Here is a 27,666-nt window from a genome sequence, read left to right as displayed (position 1 = left end):
TTGCCAGGGCGACGGACTTGGAATCTTACTGAAATATTTTCTTCAAGACATTCTAACTAGGTCCTAGGTTCGTGTTTAATAAATGATGGAGTGGATTTGTAGATTTTTTTTTGAGACCAAGTCTCACTCTGTCGCCCAAGTAGTACAGCTAATTTTTGTATTTTTATTAGAAAGAGGGTTTCGCCATTTTGCCCAGGCTGGTCTTGAACTCCTGAACTCAGGCAATCCACTTGCCTCAGCCTCCCAAAGTGCTGGGATTACAGGCATGAGTCACCGCTCCCAGCCTTGTAGATTTTATTCATTCATTCATTCATTCATTCATTCATTCATTCATTTATTCAGAGACAGAGTCTTACTCTGTGGCCCAAGCTGGAGTGCAGTGGCGCCATCTCGCCTCACTGCAACCTCTGCCTCCCGGGTTCAAGTGATACTCCTGCCTCAGCCTCCTGAGTGGCTGGGATTACAGGCCTGCGCCACCACGCCCTGCTAATTTTTTGTATTTTTAGGACAGAGGGCGTTTCGCCATTTTGCCCAGGCTGGTCTTGAACTCCTGAACTCAGGCAATCCACCTGCCCCAGCCTCCCAAAGTGCTGGGATTACAAGCCTGAGCCACCGCACCCGGCTGTAGATTTTAAGTAAGATATTTTAACTAGTAGGTGAAGAAGAAATTTACTGACAATTGATGAATGATAAGAATAGGCTGGTCAGACGCGGTGGCTGACGCCTGTAATCCCAGCAGGCCAAAGCCAGAAGATCACCTGAGGTCAGGAGTTTGAGACCAACCTGACCAATATGGAGAAACCCCGTCTGTACCAATAATAACAAAAATTAGCCAGGCATAGTGGCGCTTGCCTGTAATCCCAGCTACTCGGGAGGCTGAGGCACTAGAATCGCTTGAACCGGGAGGCAGAAGTTGCGGTGAGCTGAGACCATGCCATTGCTCTCCAGCCTGGGCAACAGGAGCGAAACTCCGTCTCAAAAAAAATAATAATAATGCTGGCTGGGCACAATGCGGTAGCTCACACCAGTAATCCCAGCACTTTGGGAGGCTGAGGCAGGCAGATCACTTGAGGTTAGGGGTTGGAGACCAGCCAGGCTAACATAGTGAAACCCTGTTTCTACTAAAAATAGAAAAAGTAAGCCAGGGGCGGTGACTCATTCCTGTAATTCCAGCACTTTGGGAGGCCAAGGCGGTGGATCACTTGAGGCTGGAAGTTTGAGACCAGCCTGGCCAACATGGTGAAACCTGTCTGTACTAAAATACAAAAAAAAAAAAAAAATTAGCCTGGTGTGGTGGTGTACGTCTGGAATCCCGGCTACTCAGGAAGCTGAGGCAGGAGTATCGCTTGAGCCCGGGAGGCGGAGGTTGCAGTGAGCCCAGATCACACCACTGCACTCCAGCCTGGGCGACAGAGTGAGTGTCTGTCTCAAAAAAAAAGAAAAAGAAAAATTAGCCAGGCATGGTGGCAGGCACCTGTTATCCCAACTACTACGCAGGCTGAGGCAGGAGAATTGCTTGAACCCAGGAGGCGGAGATTTCAGTGAGCTGAGTTTGGGCCACTGAACTCCAGCCTGGGTGACAGTGAGACTTCGTCTAAAAACAACAACAACAACAAACAACAACAAAACCCACCACTTTAGGGCAAAGCATAGCCAAAACACTCTTGAAGAAGAAAAATGTGTTTTTAGGACTCACCCTTCCATATCAACATTTTTATAAAGCTATACAAATTAAGACCATGTGATATTGGAATAGGGAAAAGCAGAGGAGGAAACGGAACCACCTACAGAGCCCACAAACAGATGCAGGCATCTGTGAAATAAGGTATGGCTGGAATGGTAGTTCAATGAGGGAAGATAGGGTATTCAGTTCATGATCTAGAACAACCAGTTATCTGTTGGATCCCCTATGCAAAAACTAATTCAAGGTAGATTAAAGACTTATAGGGGAAATTAAAGCATTTTAAAATTACAACTTTTTTTCTTCTTACTATCATTCCCCAAAATTACAACTTTTAAAAGAAAACAGTGTTATGATATCAGCGTAGGGTTTATTAAGTGCCATAAGCACGAACTGTAAAGAAAACTTTGATACGTTTAAACTGCATTAAATTTAAGCATTTGTCTTTATTGAAAGGCAGCATAGGCTGAGCACAGCGTCTTATCCCTGTAACCACGACACTTTGGGAGGCCAAGGCAGGAGAATAGCTTGAAGCCGGGAGTTAGAGACCAGCCTGAGCAACATAGCCAGACCCTATGAGACTACAAATAATTTTAAAATTAGCTGGGCATGGTGGTACATGCCTGTAGTCCCAGCTACTCTGGAGACCAAGGGACGGAGGATCTCTTGAGCCCAGGAGTTCGAGGCTGCAGTGAGTTATGATGGATCTTACCACCGCACTCCAACCTGGGCAACAGAGAGAGAGCTAAACCCAGTCACTAAAAAAGAAAAAAAAAAGATAATTGCAGCAGCACAGAGGTAGCAGTAGTATAGAGTTAAATAACAGCCCCCACCATCTAAAGTTTGCAATGTATAGGCATTAAGATAAGAAGATTAATAACTTCCAAATAATGTGAGAAGTGTTAAAATTAAGGTATGAACAAAGTGGCTTAGGAACAGAAAAACAGGGAGCATTAGGCCAGGTGCAGTGGCTCACGCCTGTAATCCCAGTACTCGGGGAGGCCAAGGCAGGCAGATCACTTGAGGTCAGGAATTCCAGCCCAGCCTGGCCAACATGGTGAAACCCCGTCTCTACTAAAAATATAAAACTTAGCTGGGCGTGGTGTCACACCTATAGTCCCAGATGCTCGGGAGGCTGAGGCAGGATTATCACTTGAACCCAGGAGGCAGAAGTTGCAGTGAGCTGAAATCATGCCACTGCACTCCAGCCTGGGCGACAGAGCAAGACTCTATCTCAAAAAAAAATAATAAATTAAAAATAAAATAATAATAAGGGCCAGGCACAGTGGCTCATGTCTATAATCCCAGCCACTCAGGAGGCTCAGGTGGGAGGATAGCTTGAGCCCAGAAGGTCAAGGGTACAGTGAGCCATGATTACACTACCTCATTCCAGCCTGGGTGACAGAGAAAAACCAGTCTTAAAAAAAAAAAAAATCACCTGGAGAGCTTTAAAAGTCCTCCTGGGCCATATCCGGCACTGGCACCCCTTCAACTACTGGGAATGGGACTGAGTCATACTTTGTAGAGCTCCCCGTAGGATTTCAATGCACAGCTGAGGTTAAAAACCCCTGATTTAGAGTCAAAGAATCTTATTTGAACTGGGTGACTCACAGCAGGTTTTCTAATTTTGGCAGAGCTTTAGTTTCTGTCTTGATAAAATGGAATTAATACTATTGTCAGTCCTACATACCTCAAAGGTGCTTGGGAGGATCAAGTGCGATGGTGTGAGTGCTTTGGAAGCTGAATGTTGCTGTTCAGAGGAGTGTCATGACACTGAGAAGAAAATCCAAACTCTTTGCCTGACCCTCCTGGCTCCACTCCCTCTCTCCAGCCTCATTTCCCACCCTTCTCTTCCCTGGCTCACTCCACTCCAACCACATCAGCTTCCTTTCTGTTCTCAGTCTGCCAAGCTGGCTGCTGTGTGGGCAGCCATTACACTTGCTATTCCCCCATATCTTCAATGGTCTGCTCCATCCTGGTAGTTTGTTCTCTGTGCTAATGTTACCCTCCAGAGAAGCCATGCCCCATTACCCTTATCTCCCCACCCATCCCCACATTCCCTGAGACACACTCTACCTCCTTACACTGTTTTATTTATTAAATTTACTTAAAATCACTTATTAATACTTGAAGTTTGTGGGGATGGGGCAGTTTGGTACAGATGTTCTTTGTTTTGGTGGACCTTATGTCCGAATATAAATGATTAAAGCTCAGATCATTTCTTCTTCATGTCTTCGCATGTTACAACAGTGACACAGGCTCAATATGAAGAGTCAAACTTGCTTTGTTGTTGTTGTTTTTATTGCTTTTTGTTACTGTTGTTGTTTTTGAGACTAAGCCTCACTCTGTCATGCACACTGGAGTTCTATGGTGCCATCTCAGCTCACTGCAACCTCTGCCTCCCTGGTTCAAGCAATTCTCCTGCCTCAGCCTCCCAAGTAGCTGGGATTGCAGACACCTGCCATCACGCCCGGCTAATTTTTTGTATTTTTAGTAGAGACAGGGTTTCCCCATGTTGGCCAGGCTGGTCTCAAACTCCTGGCCTCAAATGATCCACCCTCCTTGGCCTTCCAAAGTGCTGGGATTACAGGCGTGAGCCACCACAGCCAGCTTATGATGTGAAAAGTCAGACTTGTATTTTCTTTTTTTTTGGAGATGGAATCTCACTCTGTTGCCCAGGCTGCTGGAATGCATTGGCACAAACTTGGCTCACTGCAACTTCTGCTTCCCAGGTTCAAGTAATTCCTCTGCCTCAGCCTCCTGAGTAACTGAGATTACAGGCATGCACCAGCATAGCTGGCTAATTTTTGTATTTTATTAGAGATGGGGTTTCACCATGTTGGCCAGGCTGGTCTCAAACTCCTGACCTCAGGTGATCCACCAGCCTCGGCCTCCCAAAGTGCTGGGATTACAGGTGTGAGCCACCGCGCCTGGCCTGAGAACAAGGATTTATCTGCCTCTGACTGCTGAGGAATCCCAGAGTTCTTATCTGTCATGGGGAAAGGAAAAATTCCATGGGAAAAACAGCTGATAAGGCCAGGAGCCATGGCTCATGCCTGTAATCCCAGCACTTTGGGAAGCAGAGGTGGAAGGTTAGCTTGAGCTTAGGAGTTTGAGACCAGCCTGGGCAACATAGGTGAGACCTTGTCTCTACTTAAAAAAAAAATTAAAAGAAAAAAAGTTTAAAAGAACAGGTGATATATCTCAATAACGGTAAAAAGTATGGTTTGTTTGTTTTTTGAGACAGAGTCCTGTTGTATTGCCCAGGCTAAAATGCAGTGGTGCGATCATGTCACGCTCACTACAGCCTTGACCTCCCAGGTTCAAGTAATCCTCCCACCTCAGCCTCCCAAGTAGCTGGGACTACAGGTGTGGTGCATCATGCCCAGATAATTTTTGTATTTTTTGTGGAGACAGCATCTCCCTATGTTGCCTAGACTGATCTCGAACCCCTGAGCTCAAGCCATCCTCCCTACTCAGCCTCCTAAAGTGCAGGCATGAGCCACCATGCCTGACGCCAATCACAACCACGTGAATTCTTTTTTTTTTTTTTTTTAGATGGAGTCTCACTCTGTCAGCCAGGCTGGAGTGCAGTGGCACAATCTCAGTTCACTGCAACCTCCACCTCCTGGGCTCAAGTGATTCTCCCACCTCAGCCTCCCAAGTAGCTAGGACCACATACACACACCACAATGCCCAGCTAATTTTTATATATATATATATATATTTTTGATAGAGATGGGATTTCATCAAGTTTCCCAGGCAGGTCTCAAACTCCTGAGCTGAAGCAATCCACCTGCCTTGGCCTCCCTAAGTGCTGGGATTACAGGCGTAAACCACCTTGCCCAGCCAACCACATGAATTTTTTTTTTTTTTTTTTTTTTTAGATGGAATCTCGCGTTGTCATCCAGGCTGGAGTGCAGTGTGCGATGTCAGCTCACTGCAATCTCCACCTCCCAGGTTCAAGTGTTTCTCCTGCCTCAGCCTCCCAAGTAGCTGAGACTACAGGCATGCACCACCATGCCTGGCTAGTTTTTGTACTTTTAGTGGAGACAGGGTTTCACCATGTTGGCCAGGCTGGTCTCAAACTCCTGACCTCAAGCGATCTGCCCACCTTGGCCTCCCAAAGTGCTGGGATTACAAGCATGAGCCACCACACCCAGCCAAACCACGTGAATTCTTAACCAGAATTCTAATTTGGGAGGGTAGAATATATATATACATACATGCATATATATGTATATATACACACATACATGCATATATAAACATACATGCACACACATATTTGTTTACATCATATATATACACACATACCACATGTATACTATTATTTATCAAGCACTCGTTATTGGCAGATGCTAGTCTAAGTGCTTTAAATCTATTTTCTTGTATGATCCTCATGAGATATGAGATAGACATCATTATTATCCTCATTTTACAGTTGAGCAAAATAAGGCGGAGGGTTAAATAACTTGTCCAAGACCATTCTGTAAGGATAGGGCTGGGATTCAGCCCCATGAGCCTGACTCCAGAGCCCACACTGTGAAATTGGCAGCCCACTCTGATCATAGATACACTTAGAGAAAGAATCATTTGAGGCAAATGTCTGGGGCCAAAGTAAGCTATACCCTGAGGTCTTAACAGGAAATACGCCAAGTGGCTCAGCAGCAATCCTTTATTACCAACCATTAATTGACTACAGCTCAAAACTAAGAGGCAGTATGGACTGGAAGTTAGGCAAGCTGGCTTCCAGTCCTGCCCATGCCTCAAATTAGCAACTGACCTTGGATCAGTCCTTTCCCCTTCCTGGGCCTCAGGATCCTCTTTATAAAGTAAAGGAATTTTACAGGTAGAGCTTTAAGGGCTCTTCCCACTCTCACATTCCATGATTATTTGAGCCTGTAAACAATGCCCCACTTCCTATAGAGTAAGTCTCTGCTCACCAAAAACATGACACTGGGGCCAGTTGTGGTGACTCAAACCTGTAATCTTAGCGCTTTAGGAGGCCGAGGAGGGTGGATCACTTGAGGCCAGGAGTTTGAGACCAGCCTAGGCAACATAGCAAAACCCCGTCTCTACTAAAAATCCAAAAATTATCTGGGTGTGGTGGTGCACGTATGTAGTCCCAGCTACTTGGGAGGCTGAGGCAGGAGAATTGCTTGAACCCGGGAGGCGAAGGTTTCAGTGAGCTGAGATTGCATCACTGCACTCCAGCCCAGGCGATAGAGAGAGACTCCGTCTCAAAAAAAAAAAAAAAAAAAAAAAGACACTGCTGTGGAGGGCACAGGTGAGTCAGTGCTGAACACTCTTTGTGTCTTCCCAGGGGCTCTGTCCACCCTTCCTTCCTGCCCTGTGCCCCAGGAGGCTGACCTGCAAGAGCTGCATCTCTGGGCTCCCTTACTCTCTGTCTTCTAGCTGGGTTTGGCCAGTGGTAGCATGAGCAGGCGATGGGAAGGCAGAAGAGAGAGAGACCTAGATGTCTGTACATATACTCACACACTCACGCACCAGCTGCTGCTGCCCTTCCTGCTGGCGTTGGGGCAGTGGCTGGGTTCCCCTCCTGTCACAGCTCTTGTCTGGATGCTTCTGCCACACCCCCAGCTCTCACTGGGCTTCAGGAACACCATTCTCACACCATGTCCCTTTAAACCTAGGGGTGGTGATGGCTTCCTGCTGCTGCTAGTCCCCGGTACCTTCCCCATTGCTTGTTGGTTCCCTTAACTGCCCATAACTCTGCTAAGTAGTCCATTCATTGAATGTTCTGTTCTGCATATAAGTCCTTGAATGTGCCATCTGTTTCCCATAGGATCCTTACTGCTACAGCCCCAGAAGGGATGGCTTTCCTCCTTGTCCTTGCTACTGTGACACTGGAAATTCCTTCGCGTGTCATGAGCCAAAACAGGAAACCTAGAGCTCCTTTAAGAGTCCTATAGGCATCCTTGCCAAGCCCTACCACTAGCAGAGGACCTAAAAATAAGCTCTTTTAGGGCAAGAGAGTGGGAGTCTCCAACACCAACGGTGTATCAGCCAGAAGTCTAGAAAAACTTTTGAGAGAGGAAAACATGGAGTCAGTCTGGGCACGGTAGCTGACAATCCCAGCATTTTCGGAGGGGATTACAAGCCTCAGCCACTGTGCCCAGACTGACTCCAGCAGGAGAACTGCTTGAGCCCAGAAGTTCAAGACCAGCCTGGGCAACATGGTGAGAGCCCATCTCATCGAAAAATAAAACAAGATTAACACAAAGACCTAGGTTTGAATTCTGACTCAGCCACACACTGACTGAGACTTACTTCACCTTAGATTCTTCGTCTGTAAATTGGGAATATTTATATCTGCCTCTCAAGCTTGCTGCAAGGATTGAATAAGACAACCTACGTGAGCATTTAGCACAGTGCCTGGCACATACTAAATAGATGCCCAGTAAGGCCGGGCGCTGTGGCTCACGCCTGTAATCCCAGCACTTTGGGAGGCCGAGGCAGGTGGATCATCTGAGGTCAGGAGTTCAAGATGCCCAGTAAATGTTAATTCTCTTCCTATTAGGCAACTGGAAAGCCATGAGAGCAATTGGATGCGGTTAAGTGGCTTCCCCAGAAATGCCATACCGCCTCCTGCAGTTTTCCAGCAGAAGAGCCAGGCACTGGTATGGCAGTGAACCAAGGCGGAAGAAAAGAACAACTCATCAGAAACCAGCCTTTTGTCAGACAAAAAAAAAAAAAAAAATACTCAAACCCAACTGCAGTGAGCAATTAGGGAACAATAGCTAAATGCTTTCTATAATTAGAGAGAGAGGAACCATCACAAGTGATCCAAGTGCCTTTGTCTGCACTGACCCTCTGCACCCAAAGAAGATCTTGGCCCACGTGAGACGGAGTCTGGGGATCTTGGCATCTTTTTTAGGTTTTTTTTTTTGAGAAATTAAATCTCACATCACCCTTCTGTTGCCAAGAAAGGAGATCAGGAAGCAGAGAGGACCCTCTCATCAGAAAAGAAAGGCAATTGAAGATGTGACACGTGCCAAGGGTGAATTCAATCCTGAAAGAGGAGGGGTCTTGCAATCTGCCCCGAGAGCTACTAACATGATGATGGTGCAGGGAATGGGTTGGCATCTCTGTAGGAGGAAGAGGCAAATCGTCTTTGGCATCCACCTTTTTGTCAACATCTGAGGAGAATCAAATCCTTACTTTTTTTTTTTTTTTTTAAACTTTTTTTGGAGACAGAGTCTCACTCTGTCACCCAGGCTGAAAGTGCAGTGGCCTGATCTCAGCTCACTGCAACCTCCGCCTCCTGGGCTCAAGCGATTCTCCTGCCTCAGCCTTCCAAGCTGGGATTACAGGCGCCCACCACCACATCCAGCTAATTTTTGCATTTTTAGTAGAGATGGGGGGGTTCACCATGTTGGCCAGGCTGGTCTGGAACTCCTGACCTCAAGTGATCTGCCCGCCTCGGCTTCCCAAAGTGCTGGAATTACCAGTGTGAGCCACCGCGCCCAGCCAAAATCCTTACTTTTAACAATGGGTTTTCCAGACAAAAGCAAAGGAGAGGAAAGTCCCACAAACATTACTGCCAGAGAATTGCCGTCTTGGTCTTGACACCAGGAGCAAACTAGCTTCTTCGCCCCAAACCTTTATTCCTATCTGGGCTCCAGGTTCCCAAGTGGATCATCTTCTCTTTTCACTCTCCTCAATTCCTCATCACGAACTCAGCCTCTTGACACTTCTTTCCATATACACTTCTCACCTTTCTTCTCCTCTCGGTTTCTACCATCACAAGCATTGTCAAGCTCCCCACACATTCCCAGCCTAGACAAAATTTTCCGCAGACTTCCATCTGGTGCCCCTTCTTTCAGAATCCTCCCTTTCATAGACATTCCACAAAACACCATCAGACGGGTTTCCCAAAATGCTACATTCACTGTGCCGTTCTCTATACTAGAATTTTCTAAACTATCGTACAAGTCCCACTGGTGGTACTCAAGATAATTTTAGGTGATGTGGTACACACTATTGGTGTCCTGCCCAGGTGTCCGGGCCAATACGCCCCATCACTTGGCTGCTGAGTGTTGCCTGCTAATAGCTCACAGCTGCCCCGTTCTCCAAAAAAATTGATGAGGCTGAAGGGAGCTGCCTCACCAGGAAATGCCTAGAAGGTTACACCCTGGCTCCTACAGCCAATGATGGACAAATGCCCCGTCACCTAGAGGTAGGATGCTTTTATGGCACTATTCATGATCAAGCTCCCTGCGGGAAAAGGTTTTCCTGAAACCATATCGTTGCTTGGTTTCTTCTCTTTCACTGTCCTGTTTCCCCTACTTCCTCCTGCCAGCGCCGGTAAGTCACTAGAGCAAGAATCCCTGTTTCAGCTGGGTGCGGTGGCTCATGTCTGTAATCCTAGCACTTTGGGAGGTCAAGGCGGGCAGATCACTTGAACTCAGGAGTTGGAGACCAGGCTGGGTAACATGGCAAAACCCCATCTCTACTAAAAATACAAAAACTGAGGTGGGAGGATCACCTGAGCCTAGGGAGGTCGAGGCTGCAGTGAGCCGTGATGGTGCCACTGCACTCCAGCTGAGGGCAATGGGGTGAGACCCCATCTCAAAAAAAAAAAGAATCCCTATTTCTAACACAGGTGGTAATGGCAAGTGGGTGAACTCTTTTTAATAGGTATTTAAATAAGCACTAGAAAAATTGTAATTAGCACATCTCACTCAAGATATCAGGTATACTATTTATTAGGCTGTGATTAAATTTGCTTAGGTAAAAAACTGAAAAGAAGGTTGGTTTAAAAAAAAAATAGGCCAGCGTGGTGGCTGACGCCTATAATCCTAGCACTTTGGGAGGCCAAAGTGGGTGGATTGCTTGAGGCCAGGAGTCTGAGACCAGCCTGGACAACATGGCAAAACCCCATCTCTACTAAAAATACAAAAATTAGCTGGGTGTGGTGGCACACACCAGTAATCCCAGCTACTCAGGAGGCTGAGGCAGGCGAATCACTTGAACCTGGGAGGTGGAGGTTGCAGTGAGCCAAGATCATGCCACACACTCCAGCCTGGGTGACAGGGCAAGAGTCTATCTCAAATAAATAAATAAATAAATAAATAAATAAATGAAGGAGATAGCCAAGCAGGAGGGACCAAGATCTGGCAAAATTCGTGAAGGTGATACCTGAATGACTAAACTTTGGAAAACATTGCCGAACTCAAATATGCTGTGAAGTCATACTCAAATAGGGTATCTTTGTCCCCCAAGGGACCTTTGACAATGTCTGGAGACATTTGTGATTGTCATGACTTGGGAGATGCTACTGGTTTCTAGTGGGCAGAGGTCAAGAGTGTTGCTGGACGTATTACAACGCACAGAACTGGCCTTCACAACAAAAAACTATCCAGCTCCAAACGTCGACAGTGTCACTGTGGAGAAACCCTGGTCAATCTATCAGGTGAAGTCCAAACCCAGACTTGCCATGAACATGACTTCCTTCCAGCTGGCCCCTCATCTATTCCATGCTGTCTGCCTCCTTGCTCCTTTGCTGGCCCTCCCCGTGCTCCCTTCCGTCTACTGCACACTCCAAATCTTGCCCAGCCTTTAAGGTCAACTTTGTGACTTTCTTCTAGCCACTCTAGCACACACTGATCTTGCATTGGTCAAAGCCTTTTTTTTGTTTGTTTTTTTTTTGAGATGGAGTCTCGCTGTCTCCCAGGCTGGAATGCTGGCTCACTGCAACCTCTGCCTCCCAGGTTCAAGCGATTCTCCTGCCTCAGCCTCCCTAAGTGCTGAGATTACAGGCATGAGCCACCGTGCCCAGCCTACACTGCTGCTTTTTTAACTGTAAGTTCTTAGAGAAGGATTCTGTTGGGGTTTTGTTTGTTTATTTTTGGGTTTCTTTTTAGAAACAGAGTCTCACTGTTTCCCTGGCTGGAGTGCAGTGACACAATCATGGCTCACTGCAGCCTTGACCTTTCAGGTTCAAGAGGTCCTCCAGCCTCAGCCTCCCAAGTAACTGGTACTACAGGACAGCATCACTACACCCCGCTAATTTTCTTTGTGTAGAGATGGAATCTCCCAATGTTGTCCAGGCTGATCTTGAACTCCTAGGCTCCAGCGATCCTCCCACCTCTGGAGTACTGATTATAGGCGTGAGTCACTGCGCCCAGCCAGTTCTGGTTGGTTGACCCCTTGGGGGCTTCCTAGGGATCATGAACTCCTCAGAATTATATGTGTTTGTTTAGATGTATCTTTCTAAGCATGGAATCATAGCAGCCAAATAAATGTTCGAAGGGGTCAATGAATAGTAAAAATCAGTCCTGTATGTCAACAACTTTCACATTCATTTATTGTGCAGCTAGTACCTAGCACAGTGCTACCCACACGTGAAGTTGGTTCTACGAAAACAACCCTTTGGAAGAATACATGCATGCATACGTAAATGAACACATCCAATAAGATGTTTCCTGGGAGAAAAAGAAGACAGTAAAAATCAGGAAATATTTCAGCTCCCCAATTCTCCTTCTGTACAGATTTATTTCCTTAGGAGTTTTCACATTTTTATAACTATGTATTTCATCAGACTTTTCACTCTCATAAACCAAAGTAGTTGTACTGAAGCTGAAAAACGTATTTCTTCATTTTGATTGGTATTTATATTCCAAAAGACTGTCAATTAAATCCACTTTTATTCCTCCTGTATGCTTTTGTTTCACACATTCAGAATCCAAGCAGTAGCTGTTTGTGAGGTTAAGAGAGAAAAGGAGACAGCCAGGCTTTGGTTTCTATACCTGGTGAGCTTTATTGCAGCACGATGTGCTGGCTTTCCAATCCAACCCTGGAGGCGGGTCATCCCATTTATGTCAGGGGCCCTGTTGCTTAGATAAGGAGGTAAGATGCTGAGAGGTTTTGCTTTCTCCTGCACATTTCCACTAAGGCTTTCAGGAAGATATTCTGTTTCTTCTTTTTTTTCCTTCTTTTTCCAACCTGGATTTTAGTTTTAGAAGGTACATATGCAGGTTTGTTACCTGGGTATACTGCATGACGCTGAGGTATGGGGTGGAATGATCCCATCACCCAGGTACCCAACCGTTTTTCAACCCTTGCCCCTCCCTCCTCCCCCACTCTAGTAGTCTCCCGTGGCTACCATTGTCATCCTAATGTCCATGAATATCTGATGTTTAGCTCCCACTTTTAAGTGAGAATATGTGGTATTTGGTTTTTTGTTCCTGCCCTAATTCGCTTAGGATATTCTATTTCTTGGACATTGGAGTGCTGAAAACTGTTTGTTGGGGAGAAAACTAGATCAGTTTTGAAGTCTAGGACGCCTGCAGTTCAGTCCTGTGAGAGGCAATGGAGACTAGTTGTTTTCACTCCATTGCCCCCTGCCCAGAAGGATCATTTATTGCGTATTTACTATGTTCCAGGTATTGAGCCACAGTTAAGCATCAGACTGTGTTTCAAGGATGCCAAATAAGATGATGTTCCTGCCCTACTGAGAAGCCCATAGTTCAGTAGTAGGCACATTAGTTTTTGTTGTAATTGTGAAATTAATTTAACAAGTGATGTGTAGTGTGAAGCAAAGTTAATGGGAGGCCATCATTTGGACTAGCCTCCTGCACTGGGCCCCATCAGACCAGACCAAACCAGAATGGAGTCACATGTGCTAAGTGCCACACAATGAAACTGAAACAGGCCAGTTTTCCTAAAAAACAAAACAAAATAGGAGGGTCCAGCTGGGCACGGTGGTTCACTTCTGTAATCCCAGCATTTTGGAAGGCCAAGGTTGGGGATTTGCTTGAGGTCGGGAGTTCCAGACCAGCCTGGCCAACAGGCAAGACTCCATCTCTCTTTTAAAACAAAACAAAACAAAACAGAAGATTCCAGTCAACCTGAGTCAGCATAATAAAGTAATCACCTCTGTTTTAACTCTTTAAGGAAAGTAACTTGAAAACAACCAATCTACATTTTGTTCTCTGTTTTTGCTTTCTCTTTTTTTTTTTTTTTTTGTTTGAGACAGGGTCTCACTCTGTCACCCAGCCAGGAGTGCATTGGCACAATGTCAGCTCACTGCAACTTCCATCTCCCAGGTTCAGGCAGTTCTCCTGCCTCAGCCTCCTGAGTAGCTGGGACTACAGGCGTGCACCATCATGCCCAGCTAATTTTTGTATTTTGGTAGAGATGGGGTTTCGCCATGTTGGTCAGGTTGGTCTCGAACTCCTGAACTCAAGAGATGTGCCCGCCCTGGCCTCCCAGAGTGCTGGGATTACAGGTGTGAGCCACCATGCCCAGCCCGTTTTTGCTTTCTTCAGCCCTTTTCTACCTATGAAGCCAGACTCCCCTGCTCAGCTCATCAGAACACTCATTCTATTTTCTAGAATGAGGTATTGGCTGATTCTAGAATTGCAAATAAAAACCAATTAAGATCTTTAAACTAAATTTGTTGTAATTTTGTCTTTTAACGGTAGACATGTGTGTAAAGTAATGTTAGGAGTGGGGGTGAGCCCCTCTGTTCCTGTTACAATAAAGCACAATGGAAGGCGGTGGCTCATACCTGTAATACCAGCACTTTGGGAGGCCAAGGTGGGAGGATCACTTGAGCCTGGGAGATGGAGGCTATCGTGAGCTGTGATCATGCCACTGCGCTACACAGTCTGGGCAACAGAGCCTTGTCTCAAAAATAAATAATTAATTTTTAAAATAAAAATGAAAAATACAATGAAGCACAATGAAACTCAGGATTCAGCAGCTGGGTTCCAGTGTGGACTCTCCCACTTGCTAGAGGAGAACCCCAGGCAAGTCCCTGATGGTGTCTGCTGCAAAAGGAGCAATTGCAATTCCTTTTAGAAGTCTAGAAGAATATACACCAACTTAAAATGAACATTGTCTCTGAGTGGTAGGATTACAGATTTTTTTTTATTTTCTTTTGCCTGCTTCTATTTTTTTTTTTTTTTTTTTTTTTTTTTTTTTTTTTTTTTGAGACGGAGTCTCGCTCTGTCGCCCAGGCTGGAGTGCAGTGGCCGGATCTCAGTTCACTGCAAACTCCGCCCCCCAGGTTTACGCCATTCTCCTGCCTCAGCCTCCCGAGTAGCTGGGACTACAGGCGCCCGCCACCTCGCCGGGCTAGTTTTTTGTATTTTTTAGTAGAGACGGGGTTTCACCGTGTTAGCCAGGATGTTCTCGATCTCCTGACCTCGTGATCCGCCCGTCTCGGCCTCCCAAAGTGCTGGGATTACAGGCTTGAGCCACCGCGCCCGGCCGCCTGCTTCTATTTTTAAAGTTTTCCATGGAAGAACAAAATCCTTTGAAATCAGAAAAAGAGAATGACTAATTTTTTTTTCCTTTGAGACAGAGTATCACTCTGTCGCCCAGGCTGGAGGGCAGTGGCGAGATCTCGGCTCACTGCAACCTCTGCCTCGCGGGTTCAAGCAATTCTCCTGCCTCAACCTCCCAAGTAGCTAGGATTAAAGGCACACGCCACCACACCCAGCTCATTCTTGTTTTTTTCATAAAGACAGGGTTTTGCCATGTTGGCCAGGCTGGTCTCAAACTCCTGACCTCAAGTGATCCACCCTCCGGAGCCTCTGAATATGCTGGGATTACAGGCGTGAGCCACTGGGCCCGGCCGATAATCACTAAATTTTTAAAACATGGCTTAATTCTCAGAAATATACTGCAAGATACACTCTTTCTTTTTCTTTTTTCTTTTTCTTTTTTTTTTTAAATATATTTTTAATAGAGATTTCTCCATGTTGGCCAGGCTGGTCTAAACTCCTAGCCTCAAGTAATCCACCCGCCTCAGTCTCCCAAAGAGCCAGGATTACAGGCAGGAGCCACCAGGCCCAGCCAAGGATACACTCTTTTAAAGCATTTTCCCTCCTCTTCCCCTATTCACTCTCTCTCTTTCTATCAGTCTATCTGGCAATGTTCTTCAAAGGTTAGTTCTTAGGACTACCTACCTCAATATCATCTGGAATGCTTACTAAAATTCAAATTCCAAGCCCTACACCCAGATTCAAGTTGTCCGGAGTAGGACCCAGAAATCTGTTTTTTGTTTGTTTGTTTGTTTGTTTGTTTGAGACAGGGTTGCTCTGTCGTCCAGGCTGGAGTGCGGTGGTACCATCACAGCTCACCTAAGCCTCAACCCCCATCCTCAAGTGATCCTCCTACCTCAGTTTCCCAAGTAGCTGGGACCACAGGGGTGTGCGACCTAGCTAATTTTGTTTATTTTTTGTAAAGATGGGGTCTCCCTGTGTTGTCCAGGCTGGTCTTGAACTCCTGATCTCAGGTGATCCTCCTGCCTTGGCCTCCCAAAGTGCTGGGATTACAGGCATGAGTCACCATTGCCCGGCCCAGAAACCTGTATTTTAATATGCTCCGTAAATGATTCTTTTCTGCACCATAAGCCCTGAGCAAATGAAGCATTCTATTTACACTAATTTTCCAGATAGCTAAGTCTTCCACATATGACACTTCAAAAAATGTTTGACACATACCTCTAAAATAAGTTTGCTAAATAGAGTTTAAGATTTTCTTGGGGACTAGGGCTCACATCCATGTGATGGTATGCTATGATATTAAGATGCAGTCATTCCTTCAGGGCCTGTTAAGTTGTGAGACTATCTCCCCCTCACTAATGGGGTCCTGGGCTGCAGCACCTTCATAGCTCTATCAGTTTTGTACTGTTATTCATTACCTAGTATCTGTTATTTCTTACTTTTAAAAATCATTCACTTACCACCTTATAGCATGCAAATTGCCCCACTAAAAGAAACCAGGGCCTCTTACAGAAATGAGTCATTCCAGATCTGGGGATGGAAATGTACAACATGATCCTGGAATACCTCTTTTTTTTTTTTTTTTTTTGAGACAGAGTTTCGCTCTTGTTGGCCAGGCTGCAGTGCAATGGTGCAATCTCAGATTACTGCCACCTCTGCCTCCTGGGTTCAAGCAATTCTCCTGCCTCAGCCTCCTGAGTAGCTGGGATTACAGCCACCCACCACCATGCCCAGCTAATTTTTTGTATTTTTAGCAGGGACGGGGTTTCACCATGTTGGCCGGGCTGGTCTCGAACTCCTGACCTCAGGTGATCCACAAACCTCGGCCTCCCAAATTGCTGAGATTACAGGCATGAGTCAATGCACACAGACTAGAATACATTTTATACCAGAAAGCAGGGAAGCCATCAAAGACTACTGGGGTTGGTTAAAAAAGGACTCAGAAGCTAACATGGAGAACCTCCTACTTGCTAAAAGGAGGATAATTTGAGCATCAATAGGCTAAAAACATCAATGGATGAAAGTATATTAAGTGTATTTGACTCTGTGAGTTTATAATGTTACTAAAAAAAATTTTATCAGTCACCACTGAAGCATACTAGGAAAGCACCTAATTATTTTTAAAAACTGGTCATTAAAGAGAAAGAATCAGGTATTTATTTTCTCTTCTCTTTGTGATCTGTTCCAAAGGGTACCTAAATAGTTGAAGGAAAAGTTCTCTTGGAATATGAAGTATTCTAACTACTAAATGGAAAAGAAATGGTAGAATGAGAACATCGCCGATTTGCAATCCGTAATGATTTATGGGTGTGGCAATGATCATAAACAGTTGTTAACATCACAAGAAAGACCATCAGACAGTGGATCCTTCAGATAGCAGTAAACACCACCCCCGAGAAGTTTCTTCGTCTCTTCTCCCACTGTACTGCACAGACAAAATAAAAAACTCCGAGTCTAACCAAGCCTCTAGGTCCAATGAAGAATTTACAGGAAATAGACGAGGGACATGCTAAACAACATCATGAGCTGCAATAACAAAACCAAGGCTATGGCAAACTCACAGGCAAATGACCCGATTTCTTCAACAAAATATTACATGAAAAAAAAGAGATGGAGGGAGAGCCTGTAAGTAAAAGAGATAAAATATATAAAACACATAAAAACACAGGGCAATGTGAATATTATTTGGATATTTGATGATATTAAAGAATTAACTATTTTAAATTTAGGTATGATCGTGGTACTGTGGTTGTGGTTTTAAAAAAAGGAGTCCTTGGCCAGGTGCAGTGGCTCATGCTTGTAATCCTAACATGGTGGGAGGTCGAGGCAGGAGGACTGCTTGAGCTCAGGAGTTTGAGACCAGCCTGGGCAACATAGCAAGATCCTATCTCAACAAAAAATTAAAAATTAGCCAGACGTGGTGGCACGACCCTGTAGTCCCAGCTACTTGAGAGGCCAAAGCAGGAGGATTACTTGAGCCCAGGAGCTCAAGGCTACGGTGAGCTATGATCGCACCACTCCATTCTACCCTAAGCAACAGAGTGAAACCTGTCTCAAAAAAATAAATAAATAAAAAGGAGCCTTTACTGGTTAGAGAAATGTGCCAAAATATTTACAAATGAAATATGATGTTTGATATTTGCTTTAAAATAATGTGAGGGAGAAGGAATATGACAGGCAAGTCTGGCTTTGTGTTGACAATAATTAAAGCTGGGGCAAGTTCATCTCATTTTTCTGTTTTCTCTACCTTTGAAAATGTTTGAATTTTCTTTCCTTCTTTCTTTTTATCTTTTTTTTTTTTTTTTTTTTTTTTTTTTTGAGAGTGTCTTGCTCTTTTGCCCAGGCTGGAGTGCTGTAGTGCAATCACAGCTCACAGCAGCCTTGACCTCCCAGGCTCAAGTGATCCTCCCACCTCAGCCTCCCAAGTAGCTGGAACTACAAGCATGGGCCACCACATCTGTCTATAACTTTTTTTATTTTTTGTTTTCTTTGTCTTTTAAAATTTCTTTTTCTTTTTTTGTAGAGACAGAGTCTTCCTCTGTTCCTCAGGCTGGTCTTGAACTCCTGGGCTCAAGCGATCCTCCCACCGTGGCCTCTGATATGGTTAGGCTTTGTGTCCCCAGCCAAATCTCACCTTGAATTGTAATCCCCATAGTCCCCACACTCTCCATGTGTCAAGGGAGAAACCAGGTGAAAGTATTTGAATCATGGGGCTCAACAGACAAACAAAGAAAAAATTAGCCAGGCATGGTGGAGTGCACCTGTAGTTCCAGCTACTTAGGAGGCTGAGGTAGGAGGTGGGAGGGTCGCTTGAGCCCAAGCAGTCAAGGCTGCAGTTAGCTGTGATCACACCACTGCACTCTAGCCTGGGTGACAGAGCAAGACCATGCCTCAAAAAAACAAAAACAAAAACAAAAAACAAAAATAAAACTTCCTGAAGAGTAAGGTTTTTGGGAAAAGAGGAATTCCACCTCACTACTGGTAGGAACAGAAGTGGATGTAGCCTTTCTGGAGAGCAGTTTGGTAGTACTAAACACCTGCAAATGTTTATATTCTTTTTAATAAGTAATTCTACTTTTATTTTTTATTTATTTTATTTTATTTTTTTTTTTTTTTTGAGACGGAGTCTCGCTCTGTCGCCCAGGCTGGAGTGCAGTGGCGCGATCTCGGCTCACTGCAAGCTCCGCCTCCCGGGTTCACGCCATTCTCCCGCCTCAGCCTCCGAGTAGCTGGGACTACAGGCGCCCGCCACCACGCCCGGCTAGTTTTTTGTATTTTTAGTAGAGACGGGGTTTCACCATGTTAGCCAGGATGGTCTCGATCTCCTGACCTCGTGATCCACCCGCCTCGGCCTCCCAAAGTGCTGGGATTACAGGCTTGAGCCACCGCACCCGGCCAGTAATTCTACTTTTAAAAGATTTTCAAGAATGTGTATAGCAACAAATTTTTAGTGAAAATAGAGCACTGATTAAGTAAATGTTAGAAACTAAAATACCATTGCAAACATTAATAATAATATTTTAGAATGTTTAATGACTAGAAAAAATATTATCTTTTTTTTTTTTTTTTTTGAGACGTAGTCTCGCTCAGTCTCCCAGGCTGGAGTGCAGTGACCGGATCTCGGCTCACTGCAAGCAAGCTCCGCTTCCCGGGTTTATGCCATTCTCCTGCCTCAGCCTCCGGAGTAGCTGGGACTACAGGCGCCCGCCACCTCGCCCGGCTAGTTTTTTGTATTTTTTTAGTAAAGATGGGGTTTCACCATGTTAGCCAGGATGGTCTCGATCTCCTGACCCCGTGATCCCCCCGTCTCGGCCTCCCAAAGTGCTGGGAAAAAAAATATTATCTTAAGAAAGCAGGCCAGGCACAGTGACTCACACCTGTAATCTCAGCACTTTGGGAGGCCAAAGTTAGCAGATCACTTGAGGTCAGGAGTTCGAGACCAGCCTGGCCAACATTGTGAAACCTTGTTTCCACCAAAAATACAAAAATTAGCCAAGTGTGGCGGTGGGCACCTATAATCCCAGCTTCTTGGGAGGCTGAGGCAGGAGAATCGCTTGAACCTAGGAGGTGGAGGCTGCAGTGAGCCAAGATTGAGCCACTGCACTCCAACCTGGGCAACAGTGAAACTCCATCTCAAAAAAAAAAAAAAAAAAAAAAAGCAGATTACAAAACAATATTCCCAGCTGGATTTCTATTGTACATATTATTTAAAAGGCTCAAAGGATATACTATAAAATGATAATAGTGATTATCCCTGCAGAGTAGGATTATGGATAATTTAAATTTTCTTCTTGTACTTTTCTGAAAATTCCAAGTGTCAATCGAAAACTTGTAGAACATTTTATTTATGAAAAAATTCAGACTGCATGTGGTGGTAATGCCTGTAATCCCAGCACTTTGGGGGGCTGTATTACTCCGATTTCATGCTGCTATCAACAACTGCCTGAGTTGTTGTTATAAATTACTGGGTAATTTATAAAGGAAAGAGGTTTCATTGACTTGAAGTTCGGGATGGCTGGGGTGGCCTCAGGAAACTTACAATCATGGCAGAAGGCAAAGGGGAAGCCAGGCACCTTCTTCATAAGGTGGCAGGAAGGAGAAGTGCCAAGTGAAGGGGGAAGAGCCCTTTATAAAACCATCAGATCTTGTGAGAACTCACTCACTATCATGAGAACAGCAATGGAAGAAACGCTGTTTATAGAGATAGGGTCTCACTATGTTGACTAGGCTAGTCTTGAACTCCTGGGTTCAAACAAACCTCCTGCCTCAGTCTCCCAAAGTGCTGGGATTAAAGGCATGACCCACAATGCCTGTCTTGGAAGTTTTTGTTTTTGTCTTTGTTATTGTTTTTTTGAAACCACTCCTGGGCTGGAGTGCAGTGGCACTATCTCAGCTCATTGCAACCACCGCCTCCTGGGTTCAAGTGATTCTAGTGATTCAGCCTCCCAAGTAGCTGGGATTGCAGGCATGCGCCACCACAACTGGCTAATTTTTTATTTTTAGTACAGAGGGAGTTTCACCATGTTGGCCAGGCTGGTCTCAAACTTCTGACCTCAGGTGATCCACCCGCCTTGGCCTCCCAAGGTGTTGAGATTACAGGCACGAGCCACCACACCCGGCCTCCTGGAAGTTTTATGTTTGCTCTGTTTAATAATAAGGTAAGGCCAGGCACGGCGGCTCACACCTGTAATCCCAGCACTTTGGGAGGCCAAGGCGGGTGGATCACGAGGTCAGGAGATGGAGACCATCTTGGCTAACAGGGTGAAACCCCATCTCTACTAAAAATACAAAAAATTAGCCGGGCGTGGTGGTGGGACCTTGTAGTCCCAGCTACTTGGGAGACTGAGGCAGGAAAAGGTCGTGAACCTGGGAGGCAGAGCTGGCAGTGAGCCAAGATCGTGCCACTGCACTCCAGCTTGGGTGACAGAGCGAGACTCCATCTCAAATAATAATAATAAAAAGAAGAAGAAGAAGAAGTTAAAAGACCAATTGATAAGTGTGCTGGAGCCAGTCAAGGCTACCTTTGAATTTCGTTAACTGTGTGATACTGGGAGAGTTACTTAAGATCTGTGGACCTGTTTCCTCATCTCTAAAAAGAGTAACACTGGGAGATCATGGCCATTGAATAAGATCATTAATATAATGATATATTATCTGTAAATGCCTTAGCACAGGGACTGGCTTTGTAATTGTTATCTATAATTATCAACAACATCATTATATTATTATATCATCCCGTAGAATAAAATTCATAGTTTTGTGACAGTTATTTTCCTTTTCATGAAGAGGACTTTTTACTTGCTTCTGCAGCCCAGCCAGTATTTAAGATAGCTTATGGATAAGTTAGGATGCTTTCAGAGGTCGCAAATAACAGAAACCCGAAGTTAAACTGATATAGCTGCAGCACTTAGGAAGTAAGAGGGACTCAGACATTCTCTGACTCTGTTCTTAGTGATTCTCTTGGCTCTGCCCTTCTGAGTGTTGTTTTCTTTTTCTTTTTCTTTTCTTTCTTTCTTTTTTTTTTTTTTTTGAGACGGAATTTCACTCTTGTTGCCTAGGCTGGAGTGCAATGGCACAATCTCAGCTCACTGCAACCTCCACCTCCCGGATTCAAGTGATTCTCCTGCCTCAGCCTCCCGAGTAGCTGGAATTACAGGCACCCACCACCATGCCCAGCTAATTTTTTGTATTTTTAGTAGAGACAGGATTTCACTATGTTGGCGAGGCTGGTCTCGAACTCCTGACCTCGTGATCTGCCCTCCTCGGCCTCCCAAAGTGCTGGGATTACAGGCGTGAGCCACCGCTCCTGGCCTTTGTGTGTGTGTGTGTGTGTGTGTGTGTGTGTGTGTGAGATGGAGTTTCACTCTTGTCACCCAGGCTGGAGTGCAATGGCCCGATCTCGGCTCACTGCAACCCTGCCTCCCAGGTTCAAGTAATTCTCCTGCCTCAGCCTCCCAAGTGGCTGGGATTACAGGCGTTAGCCACTATGCCCGGCTAATTTTTGTATTTTTAGTAGAGACAGGGTTTCACCGTGTTTGTCAGGCTGGTCTCGAACTCCTGACCTCAGGCGATCCGCCTGCTTCAGCCTCCCAAAGTGCAGGGATTACAGGCATGAGCCCCTGCACCCAGCCGTGAGTGTTGTTTTCAACCCTACACTAATGTGCCTAGAATAAGGCAGCTGTTGACAGCACCTAAATTTACATGCTTTTCATTCATGTCCAGGTGGAAAAAGAAATCTTGAGATTTCTACTGATTGGGAAAATGGTTTTGTTCCGTTTTAGGTTTTTCTTTGTTTCTTTGTTTGTTTCTTCATTTGTTTTTGGTGGAACTTAATTAGCTGATTCTAAAAAGGATCAGGACAAAACACTATTGAATAAGGAGAACAAGGTGGGAGGACTTACTGTAACAGGAACAAAAGAAAGAGCCCTCAAACATACCAATACATGACGTTTGCTGCCTAACACTTGCTACTTGACAGAGGTGGTCTGCAGATGAGTGAGGAAAGAACAGGCTTTTTAATAAATGGTGCTGATAAAATTGAGCATCTATGTAGAAAAAATTGAAATTGCACTCAGTCCTATATCAGATCATGCACAATATTCAATTCCAGGTGGAAATGACCTAAGTGGAAAGGAAAAACTGTAAAGCTTTTACAAGGTAAGACCTCAGGACAGGGAAGAATTTCTTAAACAAGACACAAAGAGCACTAACTACATTGGAAAAGATTCATAAATTTGCTTACTTCTGAATTAAATTTTTTTGTTCATCCAAAGATACCACTGGGGCCGGGCACGATGGCTCACACCTGTAATCCCATCACTTTGGGAGGCCAAGATGGGTGGATCGTTTGAGGTCTGGAGTTCGAGACCAGCCTAGCTGACATGGTGAAACCCCATCTCTACTAAAAATACAAAAAATTTGTCAGGCATGGTGGCAGGCACCTGGAATCCCAGTTACTCGAGAGGCTGAGGCAGGAGAATCACTTGAACGTGGGAGGCAGAGGTTGCAGTGAACTGAGATAGCACCATTGCACTCCAGCCTGGACAACAAAAGCAAAACTCCATCTCAAAAATAAACAAAAACAAAAGATACCACTGGTAGAGTAGAAAGTCAAGCAGAGTAGTGAAAGATATTGAAATAGATAAAGAACAACTCAGTACCTAAACAATGTGAAGAATTCTCACAACGCAACAAGAAAAAGACATATAACTCAGTAGTAAATGGACAAGAGGCTTGAACAGGAATGTCACAAGAAGGAAATCAAAGGTGCTCCTCCTTATCAGTAACCAGAAAAATGCAAATTAAAATTGATGCTGTCATTACATACCAGGGTAAAAGTTTGAAAGATGAGCATATCAAGTATTGGAGAGGTTCTTACTGGAGGTGGGAATGTAAACGGAATCATCCACTTTGGAAAATGGTTTGGCATATCTGTAAATATGCAGGTAAACATACCCTGTGCTTCAGCAATCCACTCCTAAGTGTGTACCCTAGAGAATGTGATGCACACATATTCCAAGCAGCATTATGCATTTGTAACCTCAAATTGGAAACAGCTCAATGTTCATCAAGGGCAGAACAGATAAAGCCTTGGACAGGTTAACCATTCTCAACTCTAATAAAAATAAATGAATAATAATAATATTAATAGCTAACACTTACATAGGGCACTTACTATGTGCTAAATACTATGCTGGGGTTTAATATATGACTATTAATATGTATAACATATTAATGTATAAATAATTATTACAAATACTAACACAGGATTTACTCTGTGCTAGGTACTGTTCTAAACACCGTTCATGTCTGTGGTCATTTTAGCTTTACTCTTAACCTATGAGGAAAGGACTGTTATTATCCCCATTTTTCAACTGAGGAAATTGAGGTCAAGAAATTAACTAGCCGGGCACGTTGGCTTACGCCTGTAATACCAGTACTTTGGGAGGCGGAGGTGGGCAGATCACCTGAGGTCAGGAATTCGAGACCAGCCTGCCCAACCTGGTGAAACCCCATCTCTACTAAAAATACAAAAATGAACCAGGCTCAGTGGCAGGTGCCTGTAATCCCAGCTTACTCTGGAGGCTGAGGCAGGAGAATCGCTTGAACCCAGGAGGCGAAGGTTGCAGTGAGCTGAGTTGTGCCACTGCACTCCAGCCTGGGCAACAGAACAAGACTCTGTCTCGAGGAGAAAAAAAAAAAGAAGTTAACTAGGCCATGAGGCCAGGTGCAATGGTTCACACTTGTAATCCCAGCACTTTAGGAAGCCAAAGTGGGAGAATCGCTTGAGCCCAGGAGTTCAAGACCAGCCTGGGCAACATAGTGAGACTCCATCTCTACCGGAAAAAAAAAAAAAAAACCCTAGTGATATGGTTTGGCTGTGTCCTCACCCAAATCTCATCTTGAATTGTAGCTCCCATAATTCCCACATGTCATGAGAGGGACCAGGTGGGAGGTAATTGAATCATGGGGGCGGGTCTTTCCTGAGCTCTTCTCATGATGGTAAATAAGTTTCACAAGCACTGATGGTTTTATAAAGGGGAATCCCCCGGACACACTACCTTGCCTGCCGCCATGTAAGACGTGACTTTGTGCCTCATTCGCCTTCCACCATGATTGTGAGGTCTCGCCAGCCATGTGGAACTGTGAGTCCATTAAACCACTTTCCTTTATAAATGAACCAGTCTCAGATATGTCTTTATTAGCAGCATGAGAACAGACTAATACACCTAGCTGGGCATGGTGGTACGTGCCTGTGGTCCCAGTTATCTAGGAGGCTGAGGTGGGAGGATCACTTGAGCCCACGAAATCGAGGCTGCAGTGAGTCATGATGGTGTCACTGAACTTTAGCCTGGGTGACACAGTGAGACCCTGTCTCTGAAAAAAAAAAAAGAAAAAAAAATTTTTTTTGGCCAGGCACTGTGGCTCATTCCTGTAATCCCAGCCCTTTGGGAGGCTGAGGCAGGCAGATCACTTGAGGACCGGAGTTCGAGACCAGCCTGGCCAACATGGTGAAACCCTGTCTCTATTAAAAACACAAAAATTAGCCGGGCATCAGGGTACACGCCTGTAATCCCAGCTACTCAGGAGGCTAAGGCATGAGAACCTCTTGAACCCAGGAGGCAGAGGTTGCAGTGAGCCAAGATCATACCATGCTGCTCCAGCCTGGCAACAGAGTGAGACTCTGTCTCAAATAATAATAATAATAATAATTTTATAAATAAATTAATTAACACACTATTAAACATTTTAAAGAAATTAAGTAAAGAGAGGCTCATGAATTTTTGTTGTTGTTTAGATAGGGTCCCGCTCTGTTGCCTGGGCTGGAGTACAGTGGTGCGATCTCAATTCACTGCAGCCTCTGCCTCCCAGGTTCAAGCAATTCTCCCACCTCAGCCTCCCGAGTAGCTGGGATTACAGGCATAACACCACACATGGCTGAATATTTTTTTAAAATAGAGGAGAAAGAGGGAAAAGTCCATGGTGATTCCTGGTTATCTTAGGGGTAGTCGGAGGAAACCTGGAACAGATAGATATATTTTTAAAAAACAGATTTTTTTTTTTTTTTTTTTTTTTTGAGACAGAGTTTTGCTCTTGTTGCTCAGGCTGGAGTGCAATGGCACGATATTGGCTCACTGCAACCTCCGCCTCCCGGGTTCAAGCAATTCTCCTGCCTTAGCCTCCCAAGTAGCTGGGATTACAGGCATGTGCCACCACGCCTGGCTAATTTTGCATTTTTAGTAGAGACAGGGTTTCTCCATGTTGATCAGGCTGGTCTCAAACTCCTGACCTCAGGTGATCTGTCTGCCTTGGCCTCCCAAAGTGCTGGGATTACAGGCATGAGCCACTGCGCCTGGCCAAAAAGCAGATGTATTAAGATATAATTCACATACCATAAAATTCACCCTTTCAATGTGTAAAATTCAGTGGTTTTTATGATTATTCACAGAGTTGTACAACCATCACCATTATATAATTTAAGAACCTTTCAATACTCCAAAAAGAAACTCCCATCCACTCACTGTTGGTTCACTTTCTCAGTCCCTGCTTCCTGCCCCACCTCACTGGCCCTATCCCCAGGCAACTGCTAATCTGCATTCTGATGGTTATGCCTATTGTGAACAATTCAAATAATGGAATTATATAATATCTGGTCTTTGTGACTGGCTTCCTTCACTTAGCATTATGTTTTCAAGGTTCATGTAAGCTGTATCCCATATCAGTACTTCATTTCTTCTTATTGCCAAGTAATATTTCAATGTATGGATACACCACCTTTTGTTTATCCATTCATCAATGTGTGGTACATTTGAGTTGCTTCCACATTTCAGCTATAATGAATAATGCTGCTGTGAGTATTTTTGTATAAGTTTTTGTATGAACATATGTTTTCATTTCTCTTGATAATATTAAGAGTAGAGGCTGGGAGCAGTGGCTCACATCTATAATCCCCCTCAGTACTTTGGGAGGTGGAGTTTGAAAGATTGCTTGAGTCCAAGAGTTTGAGACCAGTCCAGGAAACACAGGGAGATCCCATCTTTACCAAAAATTTACCAAAAATTTAAAAAAAAAAAAAAAAAAAAAGCCAGGCATGGGGGTGTGGGCCAACTACTCGGAAGGCCAAGGTGGGAGGATGGCTCCAGCCCAGGAGGTTGAGGCAGCAATGAGCTGTGATTGCATCACTGCACTCCAGCCTAGGTGACAAGAGTTAGACCCTGTCTGGAAAAAAAAAAAAAAAAAAGAATGGAATTGCTTGGTCATATGGTATATTAAGAAAAGAGGTTTAACTGACTCACAGTTCTGCAGGTTTAACAGGAAGCATGACTGGGAGGCTTCAGGAAACTTACAATCATGGCAGAAGGCAAAGGGGAAGCAAAGCACCTCTTCACGTTGTGGCAGAAGAAAGAGGGAGCAAAGGCGGAAGTGCCACACACTTTTAAACCATCAGATCTCACTCACTATCACAGGACATCAGAACTCACCATCATAGAACAGCAACGGGGAAATCCACCCCCGTCATCAAATCACCTCCCGCCAGGTCCCTCCCCCAACATTGGGAATTACAATTCAACATGAGATTTGGGTGGGGACACAGAGCCAACCCATATCATATTACGGTAACTCTCTGTTTAAAGTTTTGAGGACCTGTCAAACTGTTTTCCAAAGTGGCTGCACCATTTTATGTTCCCACCTACAATGTACAAGCATTCCAATTTCTCTACA

At 44.7% G+C, this 27,666-nt stretch overlaps 1 protein-coding gene across 1 annotated transcript in view; it reads left to right on the top strand.

Annotated features, from left to right (window-relative positions):
• The window catches only part of ALKBH1 (alkB homolog 1, histone H2A dioxygenase), a 188,583-nt gene that overhangs the window by 63,614 nt on the left and 97,303 nt on the right, over nucleotides 1-27,666 (top strand). The gene's annotated exons all lie outside the window — the stretch shown is intronic.

Source organism: Macaca mulatta, chromosome 7, assembly GCF_049350105.2.
Source record: "Macaca mulatta isolate MMU2019108-1 chromosome 7, T2T-MMU8v2.0, whole genome shotgun sequence".
Classification (NCBI taxonomy): domain Eukaryota; kingdom Metazoa; phylum Chordata; class Mammalia; order Primates; family Cercopithecidae; genus Macaca; species Macaca mulatta.
The sequence above is the reverse complement of the archived record's forward strand: the minus strand, read 5'-3'. Positions and strand labels throughout refer to the sequence as shown.